The sequence below is a fragment of the Melanerpes formicivorus genome, unplaced genomic scaffold (genome assembly GCF_026170545.1).
Source record: "Melanerpes formicivorus ecotype bairdi unplaced genomic scaffold, bMelFor1.0.p_v2 SCAF_6, whole genome shotgun sequence".
In the NCBI taxonomy this organism is placed as follows: Eukaryota; Metazoa; Chordata; class Aves; order Piciformes; family Picidae; genus Melanerpes; species Melanerpes formicivorus.
The window spans coordinates 3,611,591-3,627,366 of NW_027142358.1; the positions used below are offsets into that span (position 1 = coordinate 3,611,591).

The 15,776-nt window shown below is 42.6% G+C and overlaps 1 protein-coding gene across 1 annotated transcript in view; it reads right to left on the bottom strand.

Annotated features, from left to right (window-relative positions):
• TECTB (tectorin beta) overlaps positions 1–13,269 on the bottom strand; it is a 49,056-nt gene extending 35,787 nt beyond the window's left edge. The window contains exon 1 of the mRNA XM_068139383.1: positions 13,097–13,269. The gene's annotated coding sequence lies outside the window, so the exon portion shown is untranslated. The remainder of the gene's footprint in view (positions 1–13,096) is intronic.
• Between the last annotated feature and the right edge of the window lie 2,507 nt (positions 13,270–15,776).

The window sequence follows — 15,776 nt, forward strand, 5'->3', positions numbered from 1 at the left end:
ACTTGGATACTTTGGGAATGGGGTTAGATGTTGATTTATATAGAAGCGGTCAGTAAACACCTTCTACTGATCAAGAGCTCATGCAGCTTGTGCAATGATCTGTTCTGTTTCAATCTTCTGACCTGGGATAACCCATGCAATCTGCCCACCCTACTTGAGTGTTGTAAGAATAGCATGTGCTCCCATATAATTCTGCCATCATAGTAATGGGAGCTGTGTAAATGCCTTAGCAAGGCAGATAAAATAGCAAAGGACAGAGTCATCCCCGGTGTGTCTCCTGGATACCTCTCCTCTAAATATGAATCATATTTCATCCAGGGAGTTTTTATTTATGTCCTTGTTCACGTTTGTCAGAACTGGCTGGATGTGGTGAGACAGTGCCTGTTTTGTCATTATTTTTTTGTTTGCAGAAAAGGAAAATACATTTAGAAGTGCCCATGCTGTGCTCAGGATACTTGCAGGCAGTGAGAAGGGTGGGAAATAAATGGTTCTCAGGAGTCTTACAGGAGCAAAGTGAATGGAGTGATTTGGGGCAGAGATTTCTTTCAAAATCACTTCCTGCTTTACAGTTATCTTTTTATGTGTTCCTTTATTGTTGATTTATTTTTTTTTAATGGAGGAGGAGAAATCCACAATTAAAAATGAGTCTCTGGAATGATGTTTCCTCTTTATCGGTTAGTTAAGCAATACAATTAGGATGTTGCAGATGACAGACAATTCTGGAATAACCAGTACAAAGACACATTGAAAAAAAGAAGAGATGAGCATATAAATAATTGAGAAGATAGTAAATAAATGCTCGAATCTCAAAGGTCTCTTCCAACCTGGTCTATTCTATTCCATTCTATTCTATTCTATTCTATTCTATTCTATTCTATTCTATTCTATTCTGAGATTTAACACATCCAAGTGCCAGGTTCTGCACATTGGCCACAACAACCTCATGCATTGCTACAGGCTGGGGTCAGAGTGGCTGGAGAGCGGCCAGGTAGAGAGGGACCTGGGGGTACTGGTCGATGGTAGGCTGAACATGAGCCTGCAGTGTGCCCAAGCAGCCAAGAGGGCCAATGGCATCCTGGCTTGCATCAGAAACAGTGTGGCCAGCAGGAGCAGGGAGGTCATTCTGCCCCTGGACACTGCACTGGTTAGGCCACACCTCGAGTACTGTGTCCAGTTCTGGGCCCCTCAGTTTAGGAAGGATGTTGACTTGCTGGAGTGTGTCCAGAAAAGGGCAACAAAGTTGGTGAGGGGCTTGGAACACAGCCCTGTGAGGAGAGGCTGAGGGAGCTGGGGTTGCTTATCCTGGAGAAGAGGAGCCTCAGGGGTGACTTTATTGCTCTCTACAACTACCTGAAGGGTAGTTGTAGACAGGCGGAGGTTGGTCTCTTCTCTCAGGCAGCCAGCACCAGAACAAGAGGACACAGTCTCAGGCGGCACCAGGGGAGGTTTAGGCTGGATATTAGGAAGAAGTTCTATACAGAGAGAGTGATTACCCATTGGAATGGGCTGCCCGGGGAGGTGGTGGAGTCACCATCACTGGAGGTGTTCAGGAGGAGACTGGATGGGGTGCTTGGTGCCATGGTTTAGTTGATTAGGTGGGTTGGATTGGTTGATGGGTTGGACATGATGATCTTGAAGGTCTCTTCCAACCTGGTCTGGTCTGGTCTGGTCTGGTCTGGTCTGGTCTGGTCTGGTCTGGTCTGGTCTATTCTATTCTATTCTATTCTATTCTATTCTATTCTATTCTATTCTATGACATTGAGGAAAACCCCTTAGACAAGGAAAATATGCTGTAGTGATTAATCTCATCGACACCTGTGTGCTCTGAAGCACTTTGACAAATAGAATTTAGTTTTAATTAGGGAATGAATACAAATATATTCTCGTAAATTAAATTGCTGGCATACAAGCAAACCTGCTTAAGAATTTTTATTGTTTTTTTTTAACTCTGAGCTTAAATGAAGGAAAAGGCAAGTTATGAGTATGTAAGTTATTTTTCTCTTTTTTTTCACTCTGAGAAAACAAAACAAAGCCTTCATCTGCATCAGCATGTAAAAGATGTACTCTTTAAAGCTGTGATTTGATCTCATTCATCATGAGGTCTGCTTTCATCACGGAGCTCTCCCTCCCTTGTGTTTATGTTCTCATTCAGTAGCAGGAAGCAATGCTGTTCTTCACAGGCAATAGGATATGACCCCTTGAGCACAATTCCACATGCATGCCTTTTACTTTGCACAGCTCCTGCTTATCCCTCAGTTAGTCCTCCCACCCTTCCTCTATGATTGGAGCAGCAAGATGGTTTTGATGCTGACTTATTTTTCAGCTGTTTCCTGCATCTTGCTCACTGCACACCACCCATCTGAGGGATATCTCTATCTCTATCTCTATCTCTATCTCTATCTCTATCTCTATCTCTATCTCTATCTCTATCATCTCTATCTCTATCTCTATCTCTATCATCATCTCTATCTCTATCTCTATCTCTATCATCTCTATCTACCTCTATCTCTATCTCTATCTCTATCTCTATCTCTATCTCTATCTCTATCTCTATCTCTATCTCTATCATCTCTATCTATCTCTACCTCTATCTCTATCTCTATCTCTATCTCTATCTCTATCTCTATCTCTATCTCTATCTCTATCTCTATCTCTATCTCTATCTCTATCTCTATCTCTATCTCTATCTCTATCTCTATCTCTATCTCCATCTCTATCTCTATCTCCATCTCTATCACCTCTATCATTCTCTATCATTCATATATATATATATATATATATATATATATATATATATATGAGGTTGCTGAACCCCTCTCTATTATATTTCAAAAGTCATGGCAATCTGGGGAAGTCCCCACGGACTGGAAAAGGGGAAACATTGCCCCCATCTTCAAACAGGGTAAGAAGGAGGAACCAGGGAACTACAGGCCAGTCAGTCTCACCTCTGTGCCTGGAAAGATCATGGAGCAGATCCTCCTGGAGTCAATACTCACTCAAAAGAATAGTGAAGAGGTGATTTGGAACAGTCAGTATAGCTTTGCCAAGGGCAAATCCTGCCTGACCAACCTGGTGGCCTTCTATGAGCAGGTGACAAAATTAATAGATGAGGGGCGAGCAACTGATGTCGTTTACCTGGACTTGAGCAAAGCCTTCGACACTGTCCCGCACCACATCCTGGTCTCCAAACTGGTGACACATGGGTTTGATGGGTGGACCACTAGATGGATAAGGAACTGGCTTGATGGCCGCACCCAAAGAGTGGCTGTCAATGGCTCCATGTCCCAGTGGAGGCCAGTGACAAGCGGAGTCCCTCAGGGATCAGTCCTGGGACCTGTCTTGTTCAACATCTTTGTGGGTGACATGGACAGTGGCATTGAGTGCACCCTCAGCAAGTTTGCTGATGACACCAAGCTGTGTGGTGCAGCAGACACGCTGGAGGGAAGGGAGGCCATCCAGAGGGACCTTGACAGGCTGAAGAGGTGGGCACAAGCCAACCTCATGAGGCTCAGTAAGAGCAAGTGCAGGGTCCTGCATCTGGGTCGAGGCAATCCCAGGCACAAATACAGGCTGGGCAGTGACTGGCTGGAAAGCAGCCCTGAGGAGAGAGACTTGGGGGTGCTGGTGGACAAGAAGCTCAACACGAGCTCTCAATGTGCACTTGCAGCCCGCAAAGCCAATCAGATCCTGGGCTGCATCAGGAGAAGTGTGGCCAGCAGGTTGAGGGAGGTGATCCTCCCCCTCTACTCAGCCCTGGTGAGACCCCACCTGGAGTACTGTGTCCAGTTCTGGAGCCCCTATTACAAGAGGGATGTGGAGGTGCTGGAACGTGTCCAGAGAAGGGCCACAAGGATGATCAGAGGGCTGGAGCACCTCTCCTATGAGGACAGACTGAAGGAGTTGGGGCTGTTCAGTCTGCAGAAGAGAAGGCTCCGAGGTGACCTAATTGTGGCCTTCCAGTATCTGAAGGGGGCCTACAGGAAGGCTGGGGAGGGACTTCTCAGGATCTCAGGTAGTGATAGGACTAGGGGGAATGGAATGAAGCTAGAGGTGGGGAGATTCAGGCTAGATGTGAGGAGAAGGTTCTTCACCATGAGAGTGGTGAGACCCTGGAATAGGTTGTCCAGGGAGGTGGTCGAGGCCCTGTCCCTGGGGGTGTTTAAGAGCAGGCTGGATGAGGCTCTGGCCAGCCTGATCTAGTGTAGGGTGTCCCTGCCCATGGCAGGGGGGTTGGAACTAGATGATCCTTGTGGTCCCTTCTAACCCTGAATGAAACTATGAATCTATGAAACTATATATATATATTTTGCTACTAGCAAGTTTTAACTAAGAAACCCCAAAAGAATGGTGTATTTTCCTTGTGTTGAGAGAGGAGGGAGAAACAATGAAAAAGGTAAAGCAGGAGGGGTCAGGTTTTCATGTGTCTCTTAAACTTGACCTTTGGGCTTTTTGTTGGGTAGGCTTTTCTGTGACTGAATGAATGTATTATAAGTATCACAGTATCACAGTATAACTAAGGTTGGAAGAGACCTAAGTATTTCCAAGTGGTTATATTTAGATAAGTGGAATCCTAAAAATAGGAGAGTCATCCAGGGAAATAAAATGCCTCCTGAGGTTAGTGGGTTAGAAGTAAAGCTGGATGGGCTGATCCTTATCAGACCTTGAAAAACAGATAAAAAACCAAACTTGCCCTTCTTTCAGCATTCCTGTCCCACCTGAATGCAGCCCAATTCTGTGTGCCCAAGTCCTCCAATGCTGTTATTTTACTGCTGTTTGAATATACTTTATTCAAATATATTTTTTAATATATTTTGAATATATTTAAATATATTTTATTCAAACAAACACATTATCACTGAAACCACTTTTAAGACCTCAGTTAAGGAAGCAGGCAATGCCACAGAGTAAAAAAAAGAAAAACCAAACCAGAAAATGTCTTCCAAATGACTTCTTCCAGGCCTGATGGTGTTTAACATTAAGTGCTTACTAAACATGTGATGTTAAACTGTGATAAACTACACATCTTTCAAAAAAGTATTTCTGATCACACAGTTGGTTTTTTTTGCCATGCATGTGAGTCTTTTATAATGGCTGAGGAAGAAAATTCTGCTTTACTAGCAGAAATCTGGAATTATCCCAAGTTCCACTGACGTAAAAATGACCAGAACCTGGCCCATAAAATAGTTTGTATAGCACTTCAGCTTCTGCAATATGAAGTGTCTAAAAGGGTCTGGGAATGCTCCTTTTGTACAAAATGAAATTTATTTACCAAGAAATTACATGAGTTAAAGAAAAATAAATGTTCTGAAGGTAGTACAAAGAGATTTGGATAGCATTTCTGGAATTGAGCAAGTATGTATCCACGGGCGTGGCTCCATGGCTGCCTGTGGCCTGAATTAACACCCAAGATAAAAGCATTGCCTCAATGAACAGTTGTAATGAAGGGACACTAATAAACTTTGTGCACAGAGAAATTAATTATGTTCTTCACCTGTACTAAATCTGAGAAAGCTGCAAGACATCAAACTCTAAGCATGTTACGAGTGAGTGAAAAACAGGATGGCAGGAGGAGAGAGGCTTAAGTAACCACAGTGCAAAGAAGTATCTGTTTGCTAATGACCTGTTTGTTTTAGACCAAAAGTTTATTATTGCAGTCAGTAAAGATACGAGTTGAATTGCACACACATTTTGTGGCAGTGTTGGTCAAAGTTTGTATTAACAGGTTTTGGAGGGCAAAAAGTTTACAATAAAAAGCCACTTTATGGCAGACTCTCTGTATTAAGGCTGCCAGAAACTAAAACGCAGAGCATCTCATGAAATGCATTTAGCATGAACCCCCCACATTTTCTGCAGGTAGAATTTGCTTTCTGGCACTGCTTTGATGATTACTCAAGGTCCTGCCTGTGCCATGGGCTTTCATGGGTCGGTGGTGTTTGTATTAAGTTGTGTAACTGCTTCTTAATGCCTGTTACATAAGGAGAGTTTGCCGCTCCACGAGGTAGCCTGCACAGATCACACCTGATAATGTAAGCATGGTGGCAAAGGTCACTCTCAGTAATTTTGCATTAATTACAATCCTCCCTGTATAAAACAAATGTTTGATTAATGCAGAAGTGTACAGTGGAAGTTCAAAGAGGTCTCAGCAAGCAGGTTGTTGTTCTGTAATGCTGTATATATGTTTTGTGATATTCCTACCATATACCAGTGTGATGCAGCTTTCCTGTTCTGATCAGGACTTTTGTGGGACTTCTATCACTGACTTTTGCCATGCCATGCTTTTATCCAAGTGTATCAGGCTACATAAGATAAAACACAGTAATATGTAGATAGAGAAGACATGAGAAGAAGAGTCAAGATTCACAAGGTTGATTAGACTAAGCCAGGATCTGTAGTAAGGAAAGATGGTCTACACATGTCCTGGATGTTGCACTAAATACAGACTGTAGCCTAGAAGAGAATGAAGCTGGGGAATGGAATCTCAATTTAGCAAAAATGAAACAAGTATTTACATCTAAATCAGAAGGATTACAGACAATTTGAAATGTTCACAGGATCACAGGATGTTAGGGGTTGAAAGGGACCTCCAGAGATCCTCAAGTCCAACTCCCCTGCCAGAGCAGGACTATAGAATCTAGCACAGGTCTCACAGGAACACATCCAGATAGATTTTGAAAGTCTCCAGAGAAGGAGACTCCACAACAACCTCTCTGGGAGGTTGTTGGCTTGTTCCAGTGCTCTGTGACCTTCACAGTGAAGAAGTTCTTCATCATGTTGAAGTGGAAATCCTGTGCTGTAGTTTATATCCATTACCCCTTGGCCTATCACAAGGTGCAACTGAGCAGAGCCTGTCCCCTTCCCTCTTGACACTCAGCCCTCAGATATTTATAAACATTTATTAAATCCCCTCTTAGTCTTCTCTTCTCCAGACTGAACAGCCCCAGGGCACTCAGCCTCTCTTCACAGGGTAAGCTGTTAGCTATAAGAATGCTTACCTCCTTTCCTTCTCTGACATTAATTTAACACTTTTCTAAATGACCGATTTGAATTACCATAGCAAACCTCATAAGTTAGATTTAAGACATTTCTTTACTAGAGAGCTCTATCAGCATATATTTACTGGTGTGGTCCTCTGAAAATGCACATCTTGCTTTGTATGGAGCCTTTTTCAATTCCAAGTATCAACTAACCACATAAATATGAAATGTGGTGCATCTATGGTCAGGAAACATCTTCCACAGATTCACCAAAGGAACAGATAGAACAGAGTAGCAGAGACAGTGGATCGTGTTGCTGACCACGAAGTCCCAAAATGGCATTCAGGCTCTCTGACTGTGCAGTGTTCTGCTTCTAAATTTTGCAGGTACGTAGATACATGAAACATGGGTTTGATGGGTGACCACTAGATGGATAAGGAACTGGCTTGATGGCTGCACCCAAAGAGTGGCTGTTGATGGCTCCATGTCCCAGTGGAGGCCAGTGACAAGCGGAGTCCCTCAGGGATGAGTCCTGGGAACAGTCTTGTTCAACATCTTTGTGGGTGCCATGGACAGTGGCATTGAGTGCACCCTCAGCAAGTTTGCTGATGACACCAAGCTGTGTGGTGCAGCAGACACGCTGGAGGGAAGGGAGGCCATCCAGAGGGACCTTGACAGGCTGGAGAGGTGGGCACAAGCCAACCTCATGAGGCTCAGTAAGAGCAAGTGCAGGGTCCTGCATCTGGGTCAAGGCAATCCCAGGCACAAAAACAGGCTGGGCAGTGACTGTCTGGAAAGCAGCCCTGAGGAGAGAGACTTGGGGGTGCTGGTGGACAAGAAGAGCTCTCAGTGTGCACTTGCAGCCCAGAAGGCCAATCAGATCCTGGGCTGCATCAAGAGAAGTGTGGCCAGCAGGTCGAGGGAGGTAATTCTCCCCCTCTACTCAGCTCTGGTGAGACCCCACCTGGAGTACTGCGTCCAGTTCTGGAGCCCCTATTACAAGAGGGACATGGACATGCTGGAATGTGTCCAGAGAAGGGCCATGAGGATGATCAGAGGGCTGGAGCACCTCTCCTATGAGGACAGACTGAAAGAGTTGGGGCTGTTCAGTCTGGAGAAAAGAAGGCTCCGAGGTGACCTTATTGTGGCCTACAAGAAATATGGGGAGGGACTTCTCAGGATCTCAGGCAGTGATAGGACTAGGGGGAATGGAATGAAGCTGGAGATGGGGAGATTCAGACTGGATGTGAGGAGGAAGTTCTTCACCATGAGAGTGGTGAATCCCTGGAATGGGTTGTCCAGGGAGGTGGTTGGGGCCCCGTCCCTGGAGGTGTTTAAGACCAGGCTGGATGAGGCTCTGGCCAGCCTGATCTAGTGTGGGGTGTCCCTGCCCATGGCAGGGGGGTTGGAACTAGATGATCTTTGTGGTCCCTTCCAACCCTGACTGACTCTATGATTCTGTGATTCCATATGGATGACTTTTCCCCCAAATCTGCCTGAGCCCATTTTTTTGAGTTTTAACAAGGTGTACAGTAGAAAATAAATCAGGTTTCAAAATATATTGGCTCTCACTTTGAGGTCTGATATGGAACAGATAACATATCTATGCTGGTGCTTGAAGTATTAGTTAAAATATAGTAACTAAGACATTTTTAGCAACAAGTGTTCCTAGGGTAAACAAACGATGAAATTTCCCTCCATGTTTCATCATACTGGGAGTGCTGGTGGTACCTCCTGGTCTATATGTACTAATGATCTACCAGAGGAGCTGAAACTGAATGAGGAATGGCCAAAATTGTCAGGATGGTCCCATGATAAAGGTTGGACTTGAGGCTGATATTTGCCCCATAATCCTCTTGGAAGTCTATTCCAGAAATTGCTTCCTAACTACCCACGAACCTTCTCTGGTTTCCAATCTGGCCAGCGCTTCCCAAGTGTTGTTTTTTTATTCTATTATTACTTTTTTAATGTATTCTTTAATTTAATTAGCACATTCTAAGCTTGTGTCATGTAAGAAATACTAAATACTAGCTATGCACAAAAAAACATCTCTGAGAAATCTTATAGGTTAAAATGCAGAGAAAGTTCTTCTATCCAAAAAGCTGGTGGGGAAACACCACCCAGCTTGAGCAGTAGAGCTCAGTTGGATCTTGGAAACACTGCAGGAGCACAGATGAAAAATGGGAAGAATTTGTTTGTTTCTGCAAGGAAGACCCTGAGGCAGATGCATGCCCAGTATATTCTGAACCACTGAAGCAGACTCCTGAATGCATACACAAAACGTGCTGGCCTGCTCATTAATTTCTGCATTTTATTAAAATCAAGAGTGGTGCAGTCAATCCATAACACTGAAAATTAAGAAGTTCAATCACAAAACACAGAAATGTGATCTATATTTTATGCCAGTTCTTCACAGGAAGACACTGTTGCTTCAGGAGGCTCCTCACCTTGCCTTTCAACCTGAATTCTAAGCCAATTTTATTTTCCTTAAACTGCTGTGACACTTTTAGTAAACCATGCTGAAAGGTGATCCAATTTGCCTCATTTTTGTGTTTTTTTTTATGCTGGATGAGACATTTTTACTACCTTTTTGTCTCTGCAAGATGGACATTTTAAAGGCAACAGCTGATATAACCATCTCTTCTTGGTGCATTGGTTTACTTGATTAGATAGTGTTAGACAGTAGGTTGGACTCGATGATCTCAAAGGTCTTTTCCAACCTGGTTAATTCTATTCTATTCTACTCTACCCTATTCTATTCTACCTCAGGTTAAGCTGATTAGGTCCTAATCAATCACCCCTCTTCCCAAAAAGATGTTTTGGCTCAAAACATCTCTGTCCTACAGCCCAGAGTAGTTTGCAGGGAATACATAGTCTAACCACTCATTGCAGGTAAAAGCTAAAGAAGCAAAAAACCTCTATAATCCAGTGCTGCTTTAACCCTTCTAAGGAGAGAATGAAAGGGGAAAGTGCAGTAAGAATAAACAAGACATATATGATCCTGCATTGTCCTAAATCTGAATGAGCTATTGAGTGACTTAGTCCTAAGACCACAAACAGCTTTATGAAACCAGTCTGTCACACTGTGCCCCATGTAATTTTCCTGAAGCAACGGTTGGTCATGTGTGAAATACCAAGCTAGTAACATGCATTCTTCTTTTGTAAAGGGGAAAGGCCTTCATTTTGACCATGAGCCAGTAATGTGCCCCAATGGCCAAAAAGGCCAGTGGAATCCTGGGGTGTATTAGAAGGGGAGCGTATCTCCAGGTGATCGAGAGAGGTTCTTGTTCCCCTCTACCCTGCCCTGGTGAGACCCGGATTATTGTGTCCAGTTCTGGGCCCCTCAGCTCAAGGACCTCAGGAAACTGCTTTAAAGAGTCCAAGAGAGAGCCACAAGTACATTGAAGGCAGTGAAACATCTCCCTTATGAGGAAAGGCGGAGGGAACTGGGTCTCTTTAGCCTGGAGAAGAGAAGGCTGAGGGGTGACCTCATTAATGATTATAAATACATGAAGGAGGATGGAGCTAGGCTCTTCTCAGAGACACCCAGTGATAGGAAAAGGAGCAATAGGTGCAAGTTTCCATGTGAACATAAGGAAAAACCTTGTCACTGTGAGTGTGACAAAACACTGGAACAGGCTGCCCAGAGAGGCTTGTGGACTCTCCTTCACTGGAGACATTCAAAACCCACCTGGATGCATTCCTGGGTGACCTACTCTAGGTCATCCTGCCCCAGCATGGGGGTTGGACTAGATGATCTTTTGAGGTCCCTTCCAGCCCCTAATGTTCTGTGACTCTGTGATCCTTTACAAGGCCTTTGCTATTCCAGGTGAATATCCTGCAATAATTAAGCAATTTAATAGTTTAGGGTATACATGTTAAAATATTTCTGCACTCACAAAGGTATAAGGTGCTTGGGAAAGTATTAGGTGATGCTCCAAATAGTTAAAAAACTGCAACAAATGAAGTGAAGTTTTATGTTATGAGTTGAATATCTGTTATTTAGTAACTGAAAGGTATACTTTTGCCAGGTCTCTTGGTATCATTTGGCTTGAACGATCACTGATAGCTTGTGAAATCTAGCACAGTGCTACAGTTGTTGGCTGGGTCTTAGGACTTAAATGAGAATATTTTTCTGCAGTTCCCAGATCCAAGAGACACACAAGTGGGAGTGGGGGAAAAAATGCTTTTGTTTGGGAAACACACTGTGGGAAAATTGCTCAATGCAATTTGAATGTCAGAATTGGAATGTAACAACTGGTGTAGGCAGATTAGTACAAAGAAAAGGCCAGAGGCAAAAAAATGCCTTCCCCCCCCCCCCCCCCCCCCCCCGAATTCTCAGTTAATTTTGTCACACTGAAGCAAAAGTTGTAGTTTACTGTTTGTTGATTGTGTTCATGGATAAAATTTCAGTTACATAAAATTAATTATATAGATCTAGGATAAATTAAAGCCTGGAGACATTGGGTTTTGTTGTTGGGGTTTGGTTTTGTTTTGTTTTGCCTTTTTAGTGACACAGAAAAGATCAATCTAGACATCTACGGGAAGTTTTAGTTGCTGTTTGTTCTTTACAAAACCTAAACCAGCAAATCCATTGTGTTTCCCTGGATAAGTTTGAGCAGGGTGTGTTGCCCTTTGGAGGTAGTTCTCTGTTGATCTGCAGAAGGGATAATCTAATAGGATATTGGAAAATACTGGGATTGTAAGGCCTCCATTGGAATGTATGGCAGTTTGCATCAGGATCATTGTATTACATCATTACGTTACCCTCTGAACCCTCTCAAGGTGTTTGCAAAAGATGTCCCCAAAATTCTGAGAAAATTCCCAATGCACAGGTCATGTGTCTTCCATATCAAAAGCACTAAGACTCTTCCAGTGGCAACTCCTTGACTAAAGTCCCATAGATTTGTAGTAGAGGGGAGTGGAGGGGATGGGACATCGTGTGATGCAACACCTGGGTCATGTCCTCTCTTGCAAAGACTCTTGTGCACTGGTGGCTGAAGGAGCTCTATGTGATCCCAACTTCCAATACCTACAGTGCTGTAAATAATAAGATAAAATGAGCCCATTTAAAACCAAGAACTGCTCAGTAGAGCAAACCTGTGCAGTGAAAACTGTCTTATCCTTTTGAGATATTGATGAAAGACATCAATATCTTGCCTAACATCTCATAATAATTAGGGGATGTGTTACTCTAGAACAATTTGCTATCCCTCAAGGATGAGTCACAGCAAATTTGGTGAGATTGTGATTTCTTATTTGTAATATGTGATTTTGTCAAAATGGTCCATACTTCTCTTAGCTCTCAGATTTCTTTATATCTATTCCTTGATTGTTTCTATGGAGGGACAGAAAACAGCTCTGCTCTCAAGCAGAGAAGAAGAGAAGAAGCTCATCTCCCATCTGTCTACTGTGGGGTAGTTCACCACAAGTTCATGGAGTGTGACATAAAAGAAAGCCACTAATGAATCCTGAAATATCTGCAAGCACAAAACTGGATTTAGCCTTTATATAACCAGAGTCCCCTACACATATTGATTTTTAAGGATTTACAGATGGGTAATATTTTTGAGGTATCCAATAATACTGAGGGCTCCTATTCAGTAAACCAGTCAGTTTAATGTCAGTTGTGCAAATACTCTCACCAAACAAAAGCAGAGGACTGAAATAACTACCCTTACAAAATGCCCTCCTTATTCCAGGGAAGCTTGCATTGTTATGGTAGATAATTGTTTAAGATCTGACTGAGTAAGGGAGAATCTTATTCCAAATTCTGGCAGCCTGTCCATGTTCCTAAATTAAAATGCTGGCAAATTCCTTTGCCTAGCTGAGATTTTCTGATTTGTAAGTAATAGAAGTATGTGTGCAATTGCTTGATAAACGGTGCTAAGTTTGCAATTGTACAAGTTAGTTATACTGATTTTAAGCCAGTAGTGCCTTACTGTTAGAATAAAAGCCTTTTTTGTGCTAATGTAACAAATTAAAGGGAAAGGTTAGAAGCAGCTCTGTCTGAAATGCCCTTATCTTTTCCAAATTACAGTAATAAATATGATCTTTGAATGAGAAGAAATTACAGAAACACAATGCACAATGTGCTATAGTACATAGGACAGTCACTGTACCTTTAGTGAATTTTCCATCTGTTCTCAAAGATAAGAAATAGAGGATGAAATAGGTTTGTCTTGAAAGGAGATGTAGGATATACCCAAACTAGGTCTATGCACAATCTTAGCAGTTCATTTCATGGCCATTTGCCACTCTTAGATGCTCTTAATGCATTGTATGCTAAAGGCAATATTGCTGACATGGAGTTCTGCAAACTGCCAAATTGCATATTCATTATTGCATATCCATTATTGTTCATAGTCATGGGAGGTCGAGTTCGGTCACTGCAAATAGAGAACCTTTGTCTGGATCTTTACTCAATCCTCATGCAGTTTTTTGTCTCCTAACTTTTGTAGCACTCCTTGGGATGAAAGTTTCTTTTTAAAGAGGATGCTGTGTACTCTTTTGTAAACATGTCTCCATTACTAAAAGTGACATCATGGGAATTGCTGGAAGAGAGCTGGGAGCGCAGACCCGGGGTAGAGGCGATGTATAAAGAAGTCCCTCTTGTCCTTTCCCCCTCCTCCTCCCCACAGCATTGTCTAGCAAACAGGTACTTTGTTGAACTCTGTTGGAAGCTGCAGGAGGAATTTTAACAGAAGAGGGACTAATGATTATTTTTAAACAAAAGAATCCTGCCAGCTCTTTCTCATCTGCAGGCTGCTATGCATGGTGTGGTCAGTAGCTTATTCACAGAAAGCCAGGGCTCTGCTGAGTTGCCATCATATGCAAATTACCTCCCTGGACTCACTGGCACAGCAAACACCTCAGTTTAAGAAGTTTAAAAAGACGGATTGCAAAACTTAGGCATGCTCCTGCTCCTACTGAGATCAGTGGCAAGCCTCCCGTTGGCTTCAGTGGAAGAGGGATAGAGTCTCTTTTCTAGAAGTGAGATGCAGCAGTATTTGAGCTTTTTGGAGCACATAGAGATCTGAAAGCCTGTTCCTTTAGTGCATTCCAAAATTTTTCCTATTAGTTTGACTCCATGGCAACACACCACCACCACTGAGCTCTCAACACTGAAACGAGATTATACCACTAAGCCTCAGGATTTCTACAAGTGTATCCTGTAAAAAGATCTTGCTGAGATGCAAGTTGCCATTGGACTAATTCTGCATCCTTTTCAGATGAATGACACTGCTGGGTTTATTTTATATAATAACCCAGGAATTTTCTAAGGTTAGAAAAAAGGAGCAAGCTGCTTTACAACCATACCAGAAGCATCTTGTTTTTTATTATTACATAGAATCACTGTGTTTCAGTAAAACATTCTATCTATTTACCGTTATTTTCAAAACAGCCGAGAGAATAACCTAAGCGGTTTTCTCACCAATGGCACTTAGACTGTGTCAAGTCATGATAAAGCCTCTGAGGCCTTTATTCTGATTTATTAGTTCTATCACAGAAATTACTATTTTGCAACCTGAAAAATATACCAGTGTAACAGCATGCAAAGAAAAAAAACCATGCCAAAAGATCTGTATTAGATTCTGACCATACTACAGTTCATCTCCTATAGAGGAAAACAAAGCAGACAAGCTTGCTTTACACTCAGGGGCTGAGAGTTTGCTCTGAGTTACATTATAGCACACTGAAAATGACTGTACTGTTTGATTCCCTATTTTTATGCATGGAAGGGGAGAAAAAACACAAAGCAATTCCATACCTAGAAAAGGTAGTTGTGCATAAGCAATAGCTATGGTCCTTTCTAGTGTAAAGTGCCTGCTAAGACTTCCCAAGTGACTATACAAATGCAGTGGAGCAATGAAAACAGTGGACAACACTAAGAAGAATTTTAACTGCCTTACACCTCATGCATTTTCTTAGACTCTGGATGTAGCCATTCATTGCCATCTTTGCTATATTCAGTTTTCATGTAATCCAGTTGTTGAATCTTCTCCTCCGATGCGCTTTCTGAGGTAATTTTGCCTCTTGAGTCACAGCTCTGGCTTCCCCCATTGCACACAATCTTACATAGGCTGGAATCAATGATCAGGATGTGGGCTGCAGCATTATATTGGGACTTTGATTGCTTCTGTGATCTACCCTTTATGCAAACAGAGTTGCAAAAATATATGATGAAACACTGGATTTCACTTTTCTGAATGGAGTTCAGAGTTTCCCCTTCTGATGCCTCCGATGCACTTAGAACAAACTCTGTGCAATCCTGACTGTGGGATGTGGCCTTGCTGACCACTGGGCCACAGGATTGGAGGCAGAAATCTCCTTCTTTGGTGTCTACAACTCCACCACATCAGGGGAATGCTCATTATTACAAGTGAATCTGAGATGAGGATCTCATAACTGAGATCACACAAATCTGTGACTGTCAGTGAAACCCCTTATGTTTTTTCTTTCCATATAGACGGCCTCAGGGCTAGGCTCTAATTAGCAAAGCAGCTACAAATCCACATAGTTGCTCTAGACCCAGATGAAAGCTCAAATCTGCCCCTTTTTCACAGGCTGACCTTCAGGAAATCAATTCAAGAAAAAGTTGATACAAAGTGAAAAGATTTGTTCTAAAGCTGGACAGTTACGGCCAGAGATTCCAGCTATGCTGATTTTTGAGAGCAAAACTTGTGTGTTTGGCACTATTTCAACCAACTCTGCTTCACTAGAGCTGACACACGGAACTGCTCATGGAATTTGAAAAGAACACAGATTATGAGAAAACGGAGAGAAAATTTTAGTGTGTGA